The sequence below is a fragment of the Trachemys scripta genome, chromosome 3, assembly GCF_013100865.1.
Source record: "Trachemys scripta elegans isolate TJP31775 chromosome 3, CAS_Tse_1.0, whole genome shotgun sequence".
Lineage (NCBI taxonomy): Eukaryota > Metazoa > Chordata > Testudines > Emydidae > Trachemys > Trachemys scripta.
In genome coordinates this window covers 18,842,165-18,862,246 of record NC_048300.1, presented here as the reverse complement: position 1 = coordinate 18,862,246, position 20,082 = coordinate 18,842,165, and positions in this window count along the sequence as shown.

Here is a 20,082-nt window from a genome sequence, read left to right as displayed (position 1 = left end):
ATATTGTTGAACAATGCAGCTCATAATGAAATACTTCTTAGAGTAGAGATAGGAAACAACCTTTTTTCCTCTCAAATGTAGTCGTAGTGATGAAATATTTCTAAGAGGGTTTATACAGTACAGCATCCAAGGAAGACAATAGGAAGCATGCAATGATCATTTGAATTGATTGGTGTTGTTCCCATTTCCAATTTTCGTTGACCTGTGTGCCTCCATGTTATGCCATTTTCCATTCCCAAACCCCAGTACTGTCTTTGTTCCAAGAATGAGACTCCAGCTATTCAGTGCCTGTCTTATGTTGGTAAAGAAGAATATCTTGAGCCACACGGTATTAGGATTCAATAGTGACTGTCTCACCTCCTCCTAACAAGGCATAGTGAAAAGCTCACCTGTCTTGTTATAGGTTCTTAACAAAAGAAAAGTAGGAGAGTATCTGGTAGAAGTTGACAGAATACCAGGTGCAATAATTATTGTGAAACCACCTGCTTTTGTCCTGGAATTATCTATGGATACTGTAACAATGACAAAAATAATTCTTACAGCCATGGTGCCTACGCTACATTTGCAAAACAATATGCACACAAAGCGCACACAGATAGTTGTAAGTGTAAACTATGTGACTACATCTGAGTACACCATCCCCTCTTTGCATGCATGACTGCATATTTTTGCATGGTTTGCTTCTCAAATAAAACTAGAAGAACAGTGGAAATTCCCCTCCCCCCCATTTTAAAATTACTTTTTGTATTGTGTTCCTAGCCCATTTTGCTTTTGCGTTCTGCAAATATTCTAGTGACTGAGTTTACCAACAGGAATGTCCATACAAACCGCATATTTTAAATTCACTTTGGAAAATATTAATGGAAAGCTAACTATAAAGTTAGCTTCCAAATGTGCATGTGAAATTTGATTCTCAGGACATGCTTAACTAATCAAGGAGAAGAGAAAAAAGTATAACTTACGTGACCAATCACACAGCTTGAATTTTGAATAGCAAAAATTGCATACTTACAACAAACTGGCCAAAACTAAGTAGAGACATTGGTTCATTGACTCAAAGGAAACCATGCCACCTGTGCCATCACTCCATGTAGCACTTAGCTGTTCTTTTCGGTCCCCATCCAACTAGTGGCCCAACCTCATTTGGTAAAGTATCTATCAGTCCTAATTATAGTGGCAATATGAAAAATATGTTTAAAATTAACTAAAGTAACTAACATTTCTGAAACTCAATAAGGTGTAGTTTGGAGTTTGAGGCAAGATTCAGGTAGTTTATATTTTTGCCAAAAAGAAACCTCTTCCTTAATAAAATGACTTGCTTGGTTCATCACCATTGTTCTGTAAAAGAAGAGATTATGAAAATTAACTGTAACTCCATTAGGTATTTTGTACTAATATTTCAACTGCTTCCAAAATGATTTTTCTAATATCAGAAGGGCTTAGTCAATTTTCAGGTCTAACTATTTGCAAAATGTCAGTTTAATAAATCAGGTTTATTGCTGGAAGTTGGGCGGGAGGAAACCACCAACCATACACCAACTTCCCCCCTTCCTTCCGCAGTAGCCAAAACCATGTACAAATGTTTTTGATGAACTTTTAAAATGCCTTTGGGATCTACCTGAGAAGTGCTGAGTACCTTCAACTTCCACTGAAGTTGGAGTGAGTAGGGGATATTCAGCTCCTTGCACATTTGAGCACTTCATGCACTGAAACTTGAAGAAGAAATGACACACCCATGTGTCAGTGAAAAGTTGCATGCCAACTCCTCACCCAGTGCAGTCTGAAATGCGTAAACCATTCAAGTCTCCAGACCGGATTCTAAAACAAGAATGCAAACCGACCAGTCACATTAGGGTCAGGAGTGGGCTTGGCCCTTTTGCAGTATTATACATATCCTATGAGGCACTTACATTTTTGTTAGGTTATTTCTAGGTGAAAAGTCCGGATCTGAAACCCTGGGAGGGTTTTTCAGAAGTGCTTGGCACTGGCATAACACTGCTCCCTTTGACGTAAATGGTAAAACTCATGTTGATTTCAGTGGGAGCAGAGTTAAGCGAACACAGAGTGCTTTATTAATAATAATTATTATTGTGGTAATGCATAGGAACCCTAGCCATGGAGCTGTACAAACACAGAAGATGACGGTTCCTAACCTAAAGAGCTCCCACCGCTTTGGTTTTGTACTTCTACAGTCAATCTGAAAATATAAGGATTAATGCTGGGTTTTCCAAAGGCACTCATGGAGTTAGGTGCCCAGATCCCATCAGACAATTCTTTTAGATTCCTTTGAACATCTCAGCCTAAGGAACTGTGGGAGCAAGGGTGGAAACCTCAGCTTTGTGTGTGCGTGTTGGTTTTGCGCAAAAAGCCCTCTCACCTGCCATTCTTCAGAAATAGCCACTAGCTGTCCCAGGCTAATGTTACAATGTCAGTGGGAGGTCTTTAGCTTGAGGGGGGAAAAAGGTCTTTGCCAAGATGTTAAAAAATGGAACTCAGTGAAACTGGAAACTCCCCTTGATAGTCAGCACTTTATCTGCGCATTTTACTGGAGCAGTTTTCACCCACTTTTTAAAAAATAAAATAAAATGAACCAAACCAATAAGCTTGAAGGGGATTTAACTACTTAGGCACAATCTTTTCTTTAGTATTTAAGCAGTTGTAGCTTGCCATTTTAACTATGACAAGATGTCTGCTTTTCACAGTGTGATGGTCATTTGTGGGCAAGGCAGATTTAACTGGGGAGACTATAGAGTCTGAAGCAACAGGCTGTGGTGTTCGCTCTGGAAGCTTTCTTTCCATGAAGTAAATGGAAAACCTAGGAGGGATTCTCCATAACATTCAGGTTTGGCTGAGCTGTTCCTGCTGAAGTCAAACTCCCGCTGACACTAGTAGGAATAGATTTAGGACAATGCTGAGTGCTTTTGAAAGAGCCACCCTCTGAGCATACAAGGCTCATAGGATTGCACTTTGTCTATGTGTTGTTCATATGGGTGACCCCAATGACACAACAGAAACCTTATGCTTGGTTCACTTCTCTGCCCGTTCTGGCTGTTAATTATAAAGTGCTCTAACTTAAAAAGTAGACAGTGCTGCCGCAAAAAAATTCCTGTTTAGTAGCCACTCTGTGTGTGCATAACATATATGCTTCTCTTTTTCTGTTTATTACTAGGAACATTTTCATGGAAACAAATGTTCTAGCCAGTCTGCTTCTGCTGCTCTCACTGAAGTCACACTACTCTGTTTATGACCTCATTAGCATTTCCACACCAACCATTAGTGATGTAACCAAGGATTATGGATTTGGACCACAATCAAACAGCAGGGGCTGCTAAAGGACTTGATTCTGCAAAGCGCTGAGAAGCCTCAACTCTCAATGAGAACTTGTGGGTGGACTTTGCAAGGTCAGGCCGCCAGTCATAAGAAACAAAGATCCCTTTCTCATGTAACAGACCTAGAAATACAAAAATGGGGTTATAGAAATACAGAAATAGGTTCTATAAATGAATGATCTCTAATCAAAATAGTTTTGCCAGCGTTTTCCATCAGATGTTAATTGGCTTATAAATATTGTTTAAATAGTATATTGCCAAATTTCTATTTCATGGTCATATAGTGCAGTAGTTTAGAAGAGCTCCTTGGAAATACTAACAATTAAATCCTTGAAACGTGTGTGAAATCATGTTAAATTCACCTGGGGTAAAGTTTTCAATTGACTTCTAATGAGACGTAGGCTCCTAAATTACATTGGGAATTGTGAAAATTTAACCTCAGGTTTCTTGCATGGTAACAAACTCAAATCTCAGGTCAGATTCATCCAAATGCTTGCTAGCATTCAGGGATCACAGAAGCTGCGGCACCGCTTATCCTTCGCCCTGATGAACTCAGCAGCACTGCAGCATTGAAGCCTGAAGATGAGCTTCAGAAGAGCTTCATAGGAGTGGTGCTTCACTTCGGGTAACATAGAGGGAGACATTGGCAACATTCTGTTAATGCAGGGTTTGGTTGCTCATCATTCAGGCCTTGTCTACGCTACCAAGTTTTGTCACTAAAAGTGCCATTTGTCAACCCAAACAGTGAGTGCGTATACACTGCAAGGTGACTTTTGTCAGGGAAACCACCCAGTTTTGGCGACAAAATACATCCACCCTTATGAGAAATTTATGACTTTTTCCTCTACATTTTTGTCGACAAAGTGCAAGTGTAGACACCACCCTTCATTTCATTGCTTTGATTGGCCTCCAGGAGGTGTCCCACAATGCCCATCCTGACCTCTCTGGTCAGCAGTTTGAACTCTACTGCCTTGCAGCTAGGTAAACAACCATCTGCCCCTCCCCCTTAGAAGCCCCAGGAATTTTTAAAATTCCATTTCCTGTTTGCTTGGCATGGAGAGGTCTTATTGTATCTTCCCAGGTAACCACGGTAGGTTATCGCAGAAAATGCTCTCCCGCTTGGACCACTGCAGAGTTGTTGGATCTAATCAGTATATGGGGAGAGGAGGCTGTGCTGTCCCAGCTGCGCTTGAGCCATAGGAATATGGATACCTATGGGAAGATTTCTTGAGGCTTGTGCGAAAAGGGGTATGATCGGGACACGTTGCAATGCAGAGCGAAGATAAGGGAGCTGAGGCAGGTGTACCATAAGGCGAGGGAGTTTCACTCAGGTGCTTCACCTAAGACCTGCCAGTTCTGTAAGGAGCTGGATGCTATCCTCGGTGGCGACCCCACCTCCATCGCCAAGAACCCACTGGATACTTTGGAGGGCACAGGGGCAGCAGAAAGAGGACCTAACCCAGAGGATGAAGTTATTGATGAAGAGGTGGAGTTAAATGAGGATGTGCAGTTCCAGGTGGGGTTGCCCAGTGAAGCAGGCAGCCAGGAACTGTTCTCCTCTCCAGAGGTGTCTACTCTCAAGGAGCTAATAGAGGAGGTATCTGAGCCTCTAGCTATTATCTTTGGAAAGTCATGGGAGACGGGAGAGATTCCAGAAGACTGGAAAAGGGCAAATATAGTGCCCATCTATAAAAAGGGAAATAAAAACAACCCAGGTAACTACAGACCAGTTAGTTTAACTTCTGTGCCAGGGAAGATAATGGAGCAAGTAATTAAGGAAATCATCTGCAAACACTTGGAAGGTGGTAAGGTGATAGGGAACAGCCAGCATGGATTTGTGAAGAACAAATCATGTCAAACCAATCTGATAGCTTTCTTTGATAGGATAACGAGCCTTGTGGATAAGGGTGAAGCGGTGGATGTGGTATACCTAGACTTTAGTAAGGCATTTGATACGGTCTCGCATGATATTCTTATCGATAAACTAGGCAAATACAAATTAGATGGGGCTACTATAAGGTGGGTGCATAACTGGCTGGATAACCGTACTCAGAGAGTTGTTATTAATGGTTCCCAATCCTGCTGGAAAGGCGTAACGAGTGGGGTTCCGCAGGGGTCTGTTTTGGGACCGGCTCTGTTCAATATCTTCATCAACGACTTAGATATTGGCATAGAAAGTACGCTTATTAAGTTTGCGGATGATACCAAACTGGGAGGGATTGCAACTGCTTTGGAGGACAGGGTCATAATTCAAAATGATCTGGACAAATTGGAGAAATGGGCTGAGGTAAACAGGATGAAGTTTAACAAAGACAAATGCAAAGTGCTCCACTTAGGAAGGAAAAATCAATTTCACACATACAGAATGGGAAAAGACTGTCTAGGAAGGAGTACGGCAGAAAGGGATTTAGGGGTTATAGTGGACCACAAGCTAAATATGAGTCAACAGTGTGATGCTGTTGCAAAAAAAGCAAACATGATTCTGGGATGCATTAACAGGTGTGTTGTGAGCAAGACACGAGAAGTCATTCTTCCGCTCTACTCTGCTCTGGTTAGGCCTCAGCTGGAGTATTGTGTCCAGTTCTGGGCGCCGCATTTTAAAAAAGATGTCGAGAAATTGGAAAGGGTCCAAAGAAGAGCAACAAGAATGATTAAAGGTCTTGAGAACATGACCTATGAAGGAAGGCTGAAAGAACTGGGTTTGTTTAGTTTGGAAAAGAGAAGACTGAGAGGGGACATGATAGCAGTTTTCAGGTATCTAAAAGGGTGTCATAAGGAGGAGGGAGAGAACTTGTTCACCTTAGCCTCTAAGGATAGAACCAGAAACAATGGGTTTAAACTGCAGCAAGGGAGGTCTAGGTTGGACATTAGGAAAAAGTTCCTAACTGTCAGGGTGGTTAAACACTGGAACAAATTGCCTAGGGAGGTTGTGGAATCTCTGTCTCTGGAGATATTTAAGAGTAGGTTAGATAAATGTCTATCAGGGATGGTCTAGACCGTATTTGGTCCTGCCATGCGGGCAGGGGACTGGACTCGATGACCTCTCAAGGTCCCTTCCAGTCCTATAATCTATGAATCTATGAATCTATGAATCTATCCAGTCTCAGTAGTTGCTCTCTGGCAAGCAAGAAGCAGGAGATGAGACTCCTGATAGGTGGCTGTGGCTTGTGTAGTGCGGAGGTGGGTTCAGGGCATAGAAATGTGGGACGCTGGATGTGTTTCTGTGAGCTGAACATTTCCCTGTGTAGCTAATCAGTACAGTGGAACAGGGTGTTGATGCACACCGAGATCTCACGGGAATCCTCCAGAGAGATCTCCAGGAAAGTTTCCTGGAGGTACTCGGTAATCCTCTGCCGAAGGTTCCTTGGCAGAGCAGCTTTGTTCCTTCACCCATTGTAGGAAACTTTCCCATGCCATTCGGCAATTACTTGTGCAGGGAACAAAGCAGCACATAGGTGAGCAGCATAGGGAGCATGGCAGAAGCCACAAGCATGGAGTAGATATACCCTCGTTTCTCTGCTTACCCTTAGCAGTGAGATGTCTGCTAGAATTATCCCCACCAGTGGAAAGGTGCGGGAGAATTTTAGAATTTGTTCCTTAGAATGCTGCACCACGACCCTTGCAAAGAGTGTGTGCTCTTTTCCCCAGGTGGAGTGCTCTCCCCCTCTCCCCCTGCGCACCAACACTCACCATGTTTTGGGTGTTTGCAGAGATGTATGCTGGATAGGGTCAGTGAGAAAGTGATGGCAATGTTGCAAAAGGTGTAGTTAACAGAAATGTTTCAATCCTGTGCCTGAATTTAACAATCCCGCTTCTGTGCATTGGCCCTGTGCTTCACCAGATGTGGCCTTCAGGAACACCCCACGCACACTGGCCGAGCGTCTCTGCCAGATCAGAAAGCGCCCAAGACGCAGCAAAGAAGACATGTTCCGGGAGGTCCTGCAGTGCTCCAATGCAGAGAAAAGGGAATGAAGTGAGTGCTGGGAAGCTGAACAGCAGGACAGAAAAGAGAATCATGTGTTTTATAAGGATGCTACTGAGTGGTTGATTAAAGTAATGGAGGAGCAAACGCAGATGCTGAAGTCCTTAATAATGCTGCAGACTGAGCGGATCAGTGCTCGGCTTCCACTGCAGCACATTCAGAACTCTTTTCCATGCCCCCACCTGCACAGTCCTTTCCACCGCCCGGGACTTCTCGGGTTCCCCTTCACTGCACCCCCTCAGACAATTTTCACAATGATAGCTGGACCTACACACAGCTGTGAAAGACTGCCCTTCCCTGGTTCCTCCTTTCCCGCCAAGCATCTGTGTGTTTGTGTGTGCTGTTTCTTGTGCAATAAAAGCAAACTTTTATAATGGTAAATCATCTTTATTTTTTTTCTACAAGGTGAGATAGCAGGCACTGCCAATACATGCACTGGCATTTTAATCACTTTATTACAGGACTATAAGGCCCCAAATGTCCTCATTGCCCCCTAGGAAAACTACATGTAAGGTAACATTGAAGCAACTCAGACAGAGATATATGTTAATGGTGGTCATTGTCAAAGTGCTGCCTCAAAGCCTCCCTGATTCGAATAGCTCCCCTCTGGGCTCCTCTGACAGCCTTGGTATCTGGCTGCTCAAAATCAGTGATCAAGCAGTCTGCCCCAGCACTTCACCCCTGAGCAAACCTTTCACCCTTAGCTTCACAGAGACTATGCAGCATACAGTACATGGCTATGACCATAGAACTATTATCCTCAGTGAGGTCCAACCTGCCATAAAGGCATCGCCAGCGTGCCTTTAATTTGACAAAGGGACATTCAACTGTCATCCGGCACCTACTGAGCCTGTTGTTGAACCACTCCTTACTGCTGTCCAGGTGTCCCGTGTAAGGTTTCATGAGCCATGGCTGTAAAGGGTATGCCGGGTCCCCTAGGATCACTATGGGCATTTCAACACCTCCCACTGTAATCTTCTGGTTAGGAAAGAAAGTCCCAGCTTGCAGCTTTCTGTACAGGCCAGTGTTCCTGATGATGCATGCGTCATTCACCTTCCCAGACCACCCCACGTTGATGTCAGTGAAACGCCTATAGGGATCCACAAGCACCTGCAAGACCATGGAGAAGTACACCTTCCTATTGATATACTCCGTCGCAAGGTGGTCTGGTGCCAAAATTGGAATATGTGTGCCATCTATCGCCCCTCCACAGTTAGGGAAACCCATTTCTACAAAGCCATCCACTGTTTCACACACATTTCCCAGAGTCATGGTCCTTCGTAGCAGGATGCAATTAATTGCCCTGCACACTTGCATTAATGCAGCACCAACCATCGACTTCCCCACTCCAAATTGATTCATGACTGACTGATAGCAGTCTGGAGGTGCCAGCTTCCTCACAGCAATTGCCACATGCTTCTCTACCCCGAGGGCAGTTCTCATTCTGGTGTCCTTGCACCACAGCACAGAGGTGAGCTCCACTCACAGTTCCAGGAAGGTGGCTTTCCACGTCCAAAAGTTCTATAGCCACTGCTTATCATCCCAGAACTGCATGACGATATGATCCCACCATTCAGTGCTTGTTTCACGAGCCCAAAAGCAACCGTCTACCCTATGCAGCTACTCGGTGAATGTCAAAAGCAATCTAAAGTTGCTCCTATCCATATCACGCAGAATGTCGGGCACCTGCGAGTCTTCTTCAGTTAGGAACTTCACGATAAACTGTACTGCCATCTGCAATGTGTTCTCGACAGTTATCAGAGCATAGGAGAGCCGTGCAGGATCCATCCCTTCTCACAAAGATGCCGGGGTGCACAGCAAAGAAGGGCCATTGAAAAAATGCCGCAAAAGAAATCCAGAAGTCCATGGAGTGCTGGGACAGAAAGCAATGCATCATGGGACATTTAGCACTGTCCCAAGATGTGCTGTGATCTGCTCCGTTGTCCCACAACACCTAGCAACAGAAGGACTGTGGGATAGGTTCCCACAGTGTATTACTGTCACTGTCAATGATGGTGCCCCCACTGTGGACGTGATATGTCGACAGAGGGATCAAATGTGAACACGAAATTGCAATTTTTATTATGTCACATTTTGGGTGTCAACATCACTTTTGTCGACACAAATTGGAGGTGTAGACATGGCCTCAGACAGACAGGATTCAGAGGGACTAAAATCTCACTGCCTTGGGCCACTCAGACAATCAGAATAATCCACAGCAACTATGTCTGATTTACTATCATACTAAAAAGTGTATAAGAAAAAAATCAACATCTCTTTTGTTTCACAGTAGAAAACCTCAACATCTTGCAGCCCAATGTACATTTTAGTGCTGTCATTGCACTGTGAAAGGTTGAGTACCATAGCTGCACCTGTTCATTTCTTGGACTGCTTTAAGGGACGTAGATTCTAAAACCACTGTGATAATCTAATCTGACCTCCTGTATAGCACAGGCCATTGAATTTCCCCCAAATAATTGCTAGAACAGAGCGTTTAGAAAAACATCCGATCTTGATTTAAAATATGTCAGTGATGGAAAATCCACTACGACCCTTGGTAAATTGTTCCAGCGTTAATTGCTCTCTCTGTTAAAAATGTATGCCTTATTTCCAGTCTGAATTTGTCTAGCTTCAGGGCCTGTGATTCTCACACCAGAGTTATGTCATTACATACAAAAAAAAAAAAAAAAAAAAAAAAAAAGATATTTGCACAATATTCTGAAGCTTCTTTACAACTTTCCCCCATTTTCTCAAATTCTTTTTTCAGGCTTTGATTCAACAAAGTATTTAAGCACATGTGTAGTTCCATTGTAGACTTTGGTAGCTCTGGGCCTCAGCTATCAGTGGTGATAGGTGGACAATACAGCATAACTACCTACCTCTGTATCAAAGCACTGCCTGACTGCACATTTTATAGCTGCTTTTAAGGCTTTTCAAACTTTGACTCATTTCTGATTGTTGGACCCTGGCTCATGTTTATACACCATTGTGCAAATTGCACTCCACCTTTGATTTACAGTATATTACTTACATTCTCCACTTCTTCCTCTCACCTTTCCTCCTGTATTGTGCATTTTCTCATTTGGAACCATTCTAGTGAAATCTTTGACCTTGCCGTATCCATACAGCTGATCCCATCCAATCCCATCTGAATTTTTAAAAACCAGCTACAACCCACACTTACTTTCTAACCACTTTTGCATTTTATTGTCATTTATTGCTCTGTCCATGTTTGTTCTTTATTTGCTGGCTCAGTGTTCATGCTATCTGATTCATTTGGCATATGGCACCTTTCTAGAGACAAAAAGTACAATATAAACCAATGAATAATACTAAATGAAGTGAACTAGTAATAATATTAATTAATTAATAATAATGATGATAATAATAATAAATAATAAATGAAGTGACGTTTACATTTCTCTTTGTTTTTCTAAGCATCAAAACATGACGTCTCTGTTGTGAGGGAATAGGCCTGGCGGGCCTCCCTTATGTCAGTCAAAATGACGGTGAAGGCCCGAACGTAGGCCCTCCGGCGAGGGCTCGGTATACCGGCCTTTACAAGTTAAGGCCTGAACAAGACTAAGCTACACAGTCTTCTGCCAGACTCGGTCAAGGGTTATGACCAGAGGAGGGAGGGAGAGGGAGTAGTGTGAAAAGCCCCAGTAAAATAATAACAGCTTGTTTATGAAGTATAATAACCGCTTGTATGAAGAAATTGCTTCTAGCAAAAGGCCAACTTCTCCTGTAGTTCCAGCTAAATGCAAAACTAGCCAATCATATATCTTCTTTGGGCATCCTGTAATAACCCCCCCGATGCCCTAACATTAACACCCCAGAAAAATAACATGTACCCTGCCGAGAATACACCCCGACTGGTACCAAGTACTGCCCATCTCGGAAAGCACCAGGGACCCCCAATCTAATATGCATCCAATTCTCGGAAAATTAATAAGGAAGGTGTTGGGAAAGGGGAGCAGACCCCAACTCCTATTTTGCGTAAATGACATATAATTTGTACTATGTTTGCGGTTTGTAAGAATAAAAGCAGCCTGCGAGCTGTGATCGGGGGTGTGGTTTCTGACTGCAACCCCCAATGCGTTGGTATGTATTGCAATAAACTGGCCTCAGGCTTGAGTCTGTGAACTAAAATCAATGCGTGGGTGACGTTTTCCACGACACTGTGGACTGTCAGATATTAAATAAAGCATTATAAAACCACCTCTTATTACTTGCTTGGTGAAATTAAACTCCAGCCCCAATGGTGGCCTCACAGGACTTTATGGCACAGTTGTCTTTTGTTTGCTTGTTTACTTTTAAACTGTGTCTTGTAAATCAGTCTCTGAACATAAAACAATATTTTGTTCAATAAAATGTATGCTATGGAGATATCAAATGGCAATATACTAGTCAAGTTAATTGTTTGTGTGAGCTCTGTAGGATATGTGTGTGTATCATAAATTGCTCTCCAAGATGATATAGCCATTGTTGTTTGCAGAAAACTTTATATTTTTGTTAGGGCGAGAAGCCTGTAGTTCTTAAAGTGATCCCTGAACCTTATTTAATGCCGCAAAACACAACAGGAAAAGGGGATTGAACTTTAATGTCTGCATTGGGGAAAGTAATAACTTTCCCCATCTCTTCTGTAAGTGACTTGGGCTATGTGATGAATGCAGAACCTTCACTAGCAAGGTTTTCCTGATATTATACACTTGTAGCAAATAAGGTTAGAACCTTTAAAATATAGCATTTAGTAACGTGCTGGAAATAGCTTCTTCTCGATTCTTTTAAAGGTCACTGCATTTGCTTTTCAGTCGTAATTTTAGTTCAGGCCTCCACAGAGTGGAACCGAGAACATTCCAACCAATGTACTCTCAGTTTCCCAAGACTGAAATAAAATGTCATGGGATGATCATCTGTATTGGGTATGTGTTTCATGTGTGTGTACAGAGAAATGGACATTATTTTTGAGGTCAGATTGAATACAATACAAAAAACAAAAAGCATGGAAATAACCACTTACATTATTTAATGCCCCATCTGCACTCACTCATCAGTTCATCTTGCCAGTAAGATGTTTCTCACTTCTAACAGCCACAGTCCACATACCTCGCCCCCTGGATAACCAAATTGCAGTCTTATTTATTGATCAGATGTTCACATGTTTTAGTTACTAATATAGGGTTGGCATGGCTATGAGAACGGTAAAGTTCGGTAGGGAGTTTTGTATTGGTGAATGTAAGTGAGATATGGTGTCAGATTGCAAATGGTGGCTGCAAGATATCTTTTTGTCATGTTTAGGAAACGTGACTGGGAGGGCTAAGTTTGTAGCAACGGTTCTAAGTTTGGTTTTTTTATGAAGACATTAATTAGGAATTGAAATTTGCATGTGTGTGTAAGTGTCATATGTTAAGAGTTGGGATTCAGGCTCCATGCTGGATGTTCAGTATGATAGCGGAGATATGTGGGTTGTATGGGGATAAAGTGGAGTTTCAGTTAGAAAGGTTCTGAGGCAGGTGAAGCAAAAGGCAGATCATAGTTAGGGCCCTGAATTAGGACTCGGGAGATGTGGGTTCTAATCCTGCTTTTGCTCCAGGCTTGCTGTGTAACCTGGTGTAAATCACTTAATCTCTTTGTGCTGCCCCTCCTCTCCAGTAACATGGGGATAACAATCCTTCCTTGTCTGTTTACATTGTAAACTCTACAGAGCAGGGACTGTCCCTCATTTCAGATTGATGGTGTCGCAAAAGGTGATATTTAGAGCAAGATCACGGTATCTTCTTAAGAAGATATTTTTAGTGTGTTTATATGGGCAAGCTTAGTGGTAGACTGGTGCCCGCATCAGAGGGATAGAAAGAAAATGGGTGATCCAAAAGAGCGAACACTACAGTTTGATAACTATAAATAACAGCACTTTCAGGGCTGTACCATTCGAAGTGAGGCAAACACAAGTACTTGTACACACCTGCCTGTTGCGAGTGTTTATGTGTATATAGCGCCTCGAGGTATGTACATTCCAAACAAAGTGGGGCCCTGATCCCGGGTTGAGGCCTCCGGGTGCTACTGTAATACAAATAAATAATAACAACAACCAGTGATGAGCATAACTGGACGTGTGGGCACAAACACTGTATTTGGGCACCTGCATCTAGTCAACGTGTTCATAAATCAAATGCCAACACACCTAACTTTGAAAGTCTGGCCTTACTCCCTCCCCCCAAAAAATGTCTGCGGGGAAGGGAGAGGAGAGTTCAGACATGGGCTGAACAGCAGAATGTATGGGGATCTCACACTGTTAAAAAGGTGGGCGAGCACATATAATCATATGAATAACGGAGCTATTTTTAAGACTTTGTCTCATCCAGGTCCTGGTATTGCTCTCTTAGGCCCTGATTTAGCAGGCAGGTGCTTTGCTGAATTGAGGCCTGAGCATTTAATATTTTTTCCTCGGGGACCTAATTTTTAAAACTCACCACAGGCTTATCAAACCAATCCTTTTTTATTTTCAGCAGATAAGTCAGATGGGATTCCTGCAGAGATTTATTCTCTGTTTACGTTCATGAGAAGTGGCGATTGTTAAATGGGAAGTAGAAAGGTCAGCTAACTTCATTTATAGCAGATAGGCATTTCTCTTTGACTAATCAAGATTTACAAACACCTTTCCAGGTGATTTATCCTCGTTCATGTCACTCGTATTGTTTTCCACAACTCAGAATAAAGCTGACTTATTTTGTTTTCCCAAGGGGGGGAGGAAGGATGGAGATTGTCAATCACCAGTTGTTCGGGTCTTTCTAAAAGCAGAAGTGGGCCAAAGAGTCCAACTTCTAAGTGTTCAAAGAACTGCATAAAATTTAGCCATATATCCTCCACTGACTACAGTAATTGCCTTGAGGTAAAGCTTATGTGCCTCTGAAAATGGAGAGAGAAGTAAGACTCTCATTTCAGCTCCTTTCCTCAGATATCCTCTCTACACTGAGAAAGCAGCTGCTTTTGAAAGCCATGTTCAAACATTTGAACCAGCATGGCGGCAAGTGTATTTCTGACACAGTTCAGTTAGCTAATGTGAATGGTGCCAATCTGTGTTAGGATCCATATCTCTAATCTGTTTGACTCCAGAGCCTTGACAAACTAACATGGGTTATCATCATCTGCCCTGGCAAAACAAACCTTGTCAGAATGTGATTCAACCACAGCCAAATTCCAGACCTTGTTTTAACTTGAAAAGAGAACAGGAGATGCATCTGAAGAAGTGAGCTGTAGCCCACGAAAGCTTATGCTGAAATAAATGTGTTAGTCTCTAAGGTGCCACAAGTACTCCTGTTCTTTTTGCTGATACAGACTAACACGGCTGCTACTTTGAAACCTGTTTTAACTTGGTTTTCAAATATGGCATTGAAGATGAGGTTGCAGTTTCACTTGTGTTTGCTGCAGCATGCCTGCAGTCCAGAGAGACATTTAGACTTACTGTTCCTCTTTATCTGTGCTCCCTTCCCATACCCTTTCCTGGGTTTGTAAATCTTTTTTGGATAGCTTTGTAAGGTGTGGTCTGTCTCGACAAAGAATGTCTCGTTCTCAGATTGATTACTTCTCTGTGTGCACCAGCCTGGCCGTATAGAATGCTTTACAGATACTGGAATAAGTTCTGTGTCCTCTGCAACTACAATGGACATGCTTTCTGTTTACTTGGCACCCTGAACAATTGACCCTGTCCCTCTACAAAAGTGAGCTTCCCAAGCTGAATTCTTTCTCACTTTCCCCTCTCCATCAGAAAGGATTTGTAAATAGGTCAGTCTTATCATTACCTCAAATGTGACTTTTTTCAAAGGCTTCTAGAATGGAGAAACTACCTCCACTCACCATCCCTAAAACAATGTGATTAAACCTGGTCTTCCTTCTCAGCACAGAGGGGATACAGACTATATCATTCCATTAACGCTTGTCCATGATTTCTACTCTGCATATTAAGGTAACTAAGTGGATCAATTATTTTCAGCTGGGAATGCTATGCCTTATTATGTCTATGTTTGTCCAGGGCACTTTCAGTCTCCAAAGGTAGCAATCCAGAAAGATGAATTGAATGGCAGGGAGCATATACTTAACTAACCACTTTCTCTGCTCAGTGTGGGGTCTGAATTCAAGAGGTAAAGTACTATCATGAAAGCTAAAGAAGGGTTGGAAAAGCAAACAGCCAATTGAATTCCCAATGAAAAAGATGTTAACACCAAATATCCTACTCACAACAAAACAAACAAAAATAAAGCAGCTAAAGACAGCGATTATATGGATCTGAACAGTCTGTTGACTATGTAGAATTGCAATTATTTCTAAGGCCCCCAGGACATTGCTTAGGGAATCATTAGCACAAAACTAAGAAGATTGTTCTCAGGTGCAGAATTATTGATTGTGCTGTTCTCTAGCATCCTGCAAACCAACTGACCATGTCATTTAAGTGTTTAACTAAACACGTCAATGGACATAAAACATTCAAAAAACTAAAAATCACCTCATAAATCATTATAAAGGGATGAATTATTACCCAACAGCAAGTGTAATTGATGTCATTATAACTAAACCACAAAATATATCCCATCCCAAGTTTTAAAATGTATGAAGGCATCCATCTACCATGTTAAAAATGATAGTTTATCTTACTAAGAGGACAGTTTTCATAGCTACCTGCTTGGAAGAGGTGTGTGCAGAGAAGAGATTACATTGTAAATCTTTTTTATTTGCTTTATGTTTTCCCCCCAATATTTTTTAACAAATTTAAAGCTTATGAAAGCAAGGAACAATAACATGTGTTACATCCATGAGCCAGTGTGGCTGAGATAGGGCAAGCTTCTCCTGACTCTCCAAACACATATTAGCCCTGACCCAAAGTGCGCTGGCCATTGTAATCCTGGGTTTCTTTTCAAGAGTTGATAGGATGCTTTTTTGATCTGACCAAGGACTAGGCCAAGACATGCAAATTCATTGTAATGTGGCAATGTGATAAGTGATGTGAATGCTCTAAGGGGGCACCCTTAACTGCCATTCACATTAGCAAGCTCTGCTTAAAACATGAGGAAATTAGATCCTTTAGTCTCTGCTGACCAGTGACTCAAAGTGGTCCCTTCCATTCCTGCCAATGTGATGGGCCAAGTCCACAATTTAAGTCAAAATAGATGAAGCTCTAAATTTGCAATGATTAGTAAGGGAAAGGGACACTTGAATCAGTTCAGTAGTGGTGGTCATTTGCCTACTATTGTTTCTTACATTGGAGAACACAATGGCATTCTTTTTTGTCTATTCACTGATCTAAATAAGCACAGATTTTGTGCCTGATCCAATGCACATTGAAGTCAATGGAAAGACTCTCACTGATCTCCAGGATAAAGTCCAAATGCCCATCCCAAGTACTGCTTTAATAAAAAAAAAAACCACTTGGAATCCTTAAAAGGTTGGGGGGACTTTCTGCCCTGCCCCCATGAGTCCTGCTGGTATGGTTATCAGCATATGTCAACTGCGTGTAGCCATCTATCATAACAGCTGACTTCACAATGTCATCTCAAAGCCACTTCAAAAATGCTGGTTAAAGTCTAGATGCCCTTTTCTGAAATAGTTGTGCCTCACGTGCAGTGCATCGGACACAATCTTTCTAAGGAACAGCAGCAACGGGTGGTATGGGACTATATTTTGGATCAGTAGCGCATTTCTTAGCGGATAGACAACTCTGATTTGCATACCCTAGTGTCTCTGGGTCAGGTCTCACAGGCCCTCAGAACAATCACATGAACTGAAAGATCCTCCTTCATTACAACAGGGTATGTTGTGGTTACAGGCAGTTTAACTTATATCTTTACTCTTGGGGGTTTCTTGAGCTCCCCATCTTGTCCCCAAGGAGCTCAAGAATAAATAGCGTGTCAGCTGGTTATGGACTGCCCTCTTTATCACCTTGATGGTGGATGGGTCCCCTTGACATTTCCAGATGATGCTGTCATGATAGAGTGGTTAAATCACTAACCCTACTCCTAATTCATACTTTGTGCCATCAGAAGCCATATGGAAGAAAGAATTAGTTGAAGTCTAGTCTCTGTGCCAGAAGATTCTGGATTCAGTGCAATACTAGGAGACACATACTTCATTGATGGTGCTACACTTTGAGCTAAACATTAACTGAGGTCCCATCTGCCTGTCTGCTGTAGCATGGTTGTCCGTGTGAAATTTTATAGAGACCATAGTATTATTTGAAAAGAGCAGGTGGTTGGTATTTATTGTTTTAGGGCTGGTTGAAAAATTTCACAATGAAACATTTTCCTGTTGGGACATGGGGTTCCATTGAAATTGAAATTTTTCATGGGGAAAGGCAGATTTCAGTAGGATTTTCCATTGGGAAAATCTAAACACAATAGTTCATTTCAGTTTTTTTACCCAAATTGAAATGTTTCTTTTTGGGTCAGATTGACGTCAATCTCTGTGTCTGCCTGAGCTCCTGCTGTGCCTCAGAGATTCACAGACTGTAAAGCCAGAAGGGACCACTCTGATCATCTAGTCTGACCTCAGAGGAGATGTAGTTGTGGGTCCCTTGTACCCCTATCCTCCCCTATCGCCTCTGCTGCCCAGCTGGACAATATCTCTCCTGATACACCATCACTTTCTGCAGCACTTCTCCAGTGCATCAAACATTTTCCGAACATTCTATTGTGAATTTTTTTTTTTACATTTTGACTTTACGTTCTGATTTGGGATGAAAATATCAGCATTTCCCATTACTTATGTTGCAATTACTTTCAGAGACCTCAATCATGATTGAAGTCCCATTATGCCAGGCTCAATGCAAAGACAGGAATACACAGACACTGCTAACGAGAGATCACAATACAGAAAGACAAAAAACAGAGGAACGGTGAGGAAATGAGATACAACATATGAGGACCTGATTCGGATACTCTAGCAGGATTGCTCATAGAGTAAGATTCTATTCAGCATGAGTAAGGCTAACAGAATCTGGCCCAAAGATATCAGGATGATGACTGGCATATATCATATCAGTTGTATGTCCCTTGTCTTCCTTCAAATGTACTCATTTTCTTATTTTATTCATATTAGAAAATCTTCAGAGTTTTTTGTGGGGCACAGGGCATTTGGGCTTGAAGAGAGTTTTTATGGTGGGGAGAGGGCACTTGGGGTTGAGGAAGGGGAGAGGAAAGAAGTTGAAGTAAGAGGGAAGATGGTAAAGGGAGACTGAAACTGAGCTGGAGGGAGGTAGAAAGGGGAAAAATGGAGTGAAAGAAGCAGAATGGGCATTGAGAGCAAGACTGGGGAAGCTGAATGGTAGCATGGTGGGAGAAAAGCAGGAGTAAGGGGGAAGCAACCAGCAATGACAATAGAAGAAAGGCGTAGTTTTCAAAAGTGCCCAAGAGATTTAGGAGCACATCTCTCAATGTCTAAATCCCTTAGTCACCGTAAAAATCTCCCCCCAAATCAAAAAGAACTATCCAGAATCTAATTGTCAGAGGTGGATCAATGACAATGTCAGGAGGCTGCTTAAGCGCGTCCCAGCTGGTGTTTTATCAGGCGTGCTCAAGTGAGCGCTAGGAGCTCAGTCTTGCCCCGGTGAAGTCAATGGAAATGTTACCATGACTTCAGGAGCAGGCTCTAGGTGGAGACCACCAAATTGACTTAAAATGAGAAAACACTATCTCTCATTCTGACAAATCATGTTATACATTCCAACATCATACAGTCTTGTAGAACTCCTTTCATGTCTAACTACGTAGCCAATGGAGAGGGCGACAAAGGCCAGGCCTTTTCATGGAAAAACACTAACAGTAATCTATTTTGTTACACAAATCATGTTTGTGACAAACATACCGTGTTAGCTAGCATGGTAGGACATATGGCATTGGCACAGTACAGTTCAGTTGGTAAAGTTGACCAAGAAGTGGCCTGAGTGATTGCACTTACACAAGGAGGTTTACACTGTTGTAACTCCATTGATTTCAGTGGATTTACTCCTGATTTACATTAGTGTAAGTGAGAGAAGAATCAGAACCATTGCATTCCAAGCATAAGGCTCTGTTCCTTTAAAAAAAAAATGTTGTGATCTGATCAATATGCAGGTTTATCAGTCAGCTTGAAACAAGAGACAGTCTATGTTGTACAACTAATTTTAAGCAGAAAAAGGCCCTGGTTTAAAATAACAATTAGCACAGGTGAGGGAACGTGCCTAATATGTGGATATTGCCAGACTGGTGTTTGGTATCAGATCATGAAACTTGCAAAGCTGCCATTGAGAAAAATAAGCTTTGGCTTGGAGCTGTAAAGCTTCAGTTTTGAATCTGGAACAGTCTCCTATAGTCTTTGAGAGCTTCCACACAGTTCCCTTGACAGTTCCTGGCACTTTCTGCATAACTCTGGGTGGAGTCGCTTATCTAAAGCTCTCCAGAGGGACAGGCAACAGAATGCAAAGTACAAGCTCCTTGGCTCATCACTGACTGCTTTGACAACAAACAAAGGAACACAACAGCATTGAGTTTATTTATACAACTTGGCAATTGAACGGTGATCGGGAAAACATTTTTGAAATTACGTTTTAATTAACTTTTAGAAATCAAAGAGAAAACACTCAAGGAGGAGTATATAAGAGTATATTTAGAGATACATTGAAGCATATTTTCAGCCATGCAGAGGCCTAACTTGTCTGTTTGTAGGTAACATTTGTCTTTGCACAAATCCAAGCTACTATTAATCCAATTTGCACCTGTTATTGAACTGGAAGCCGAGAAATGA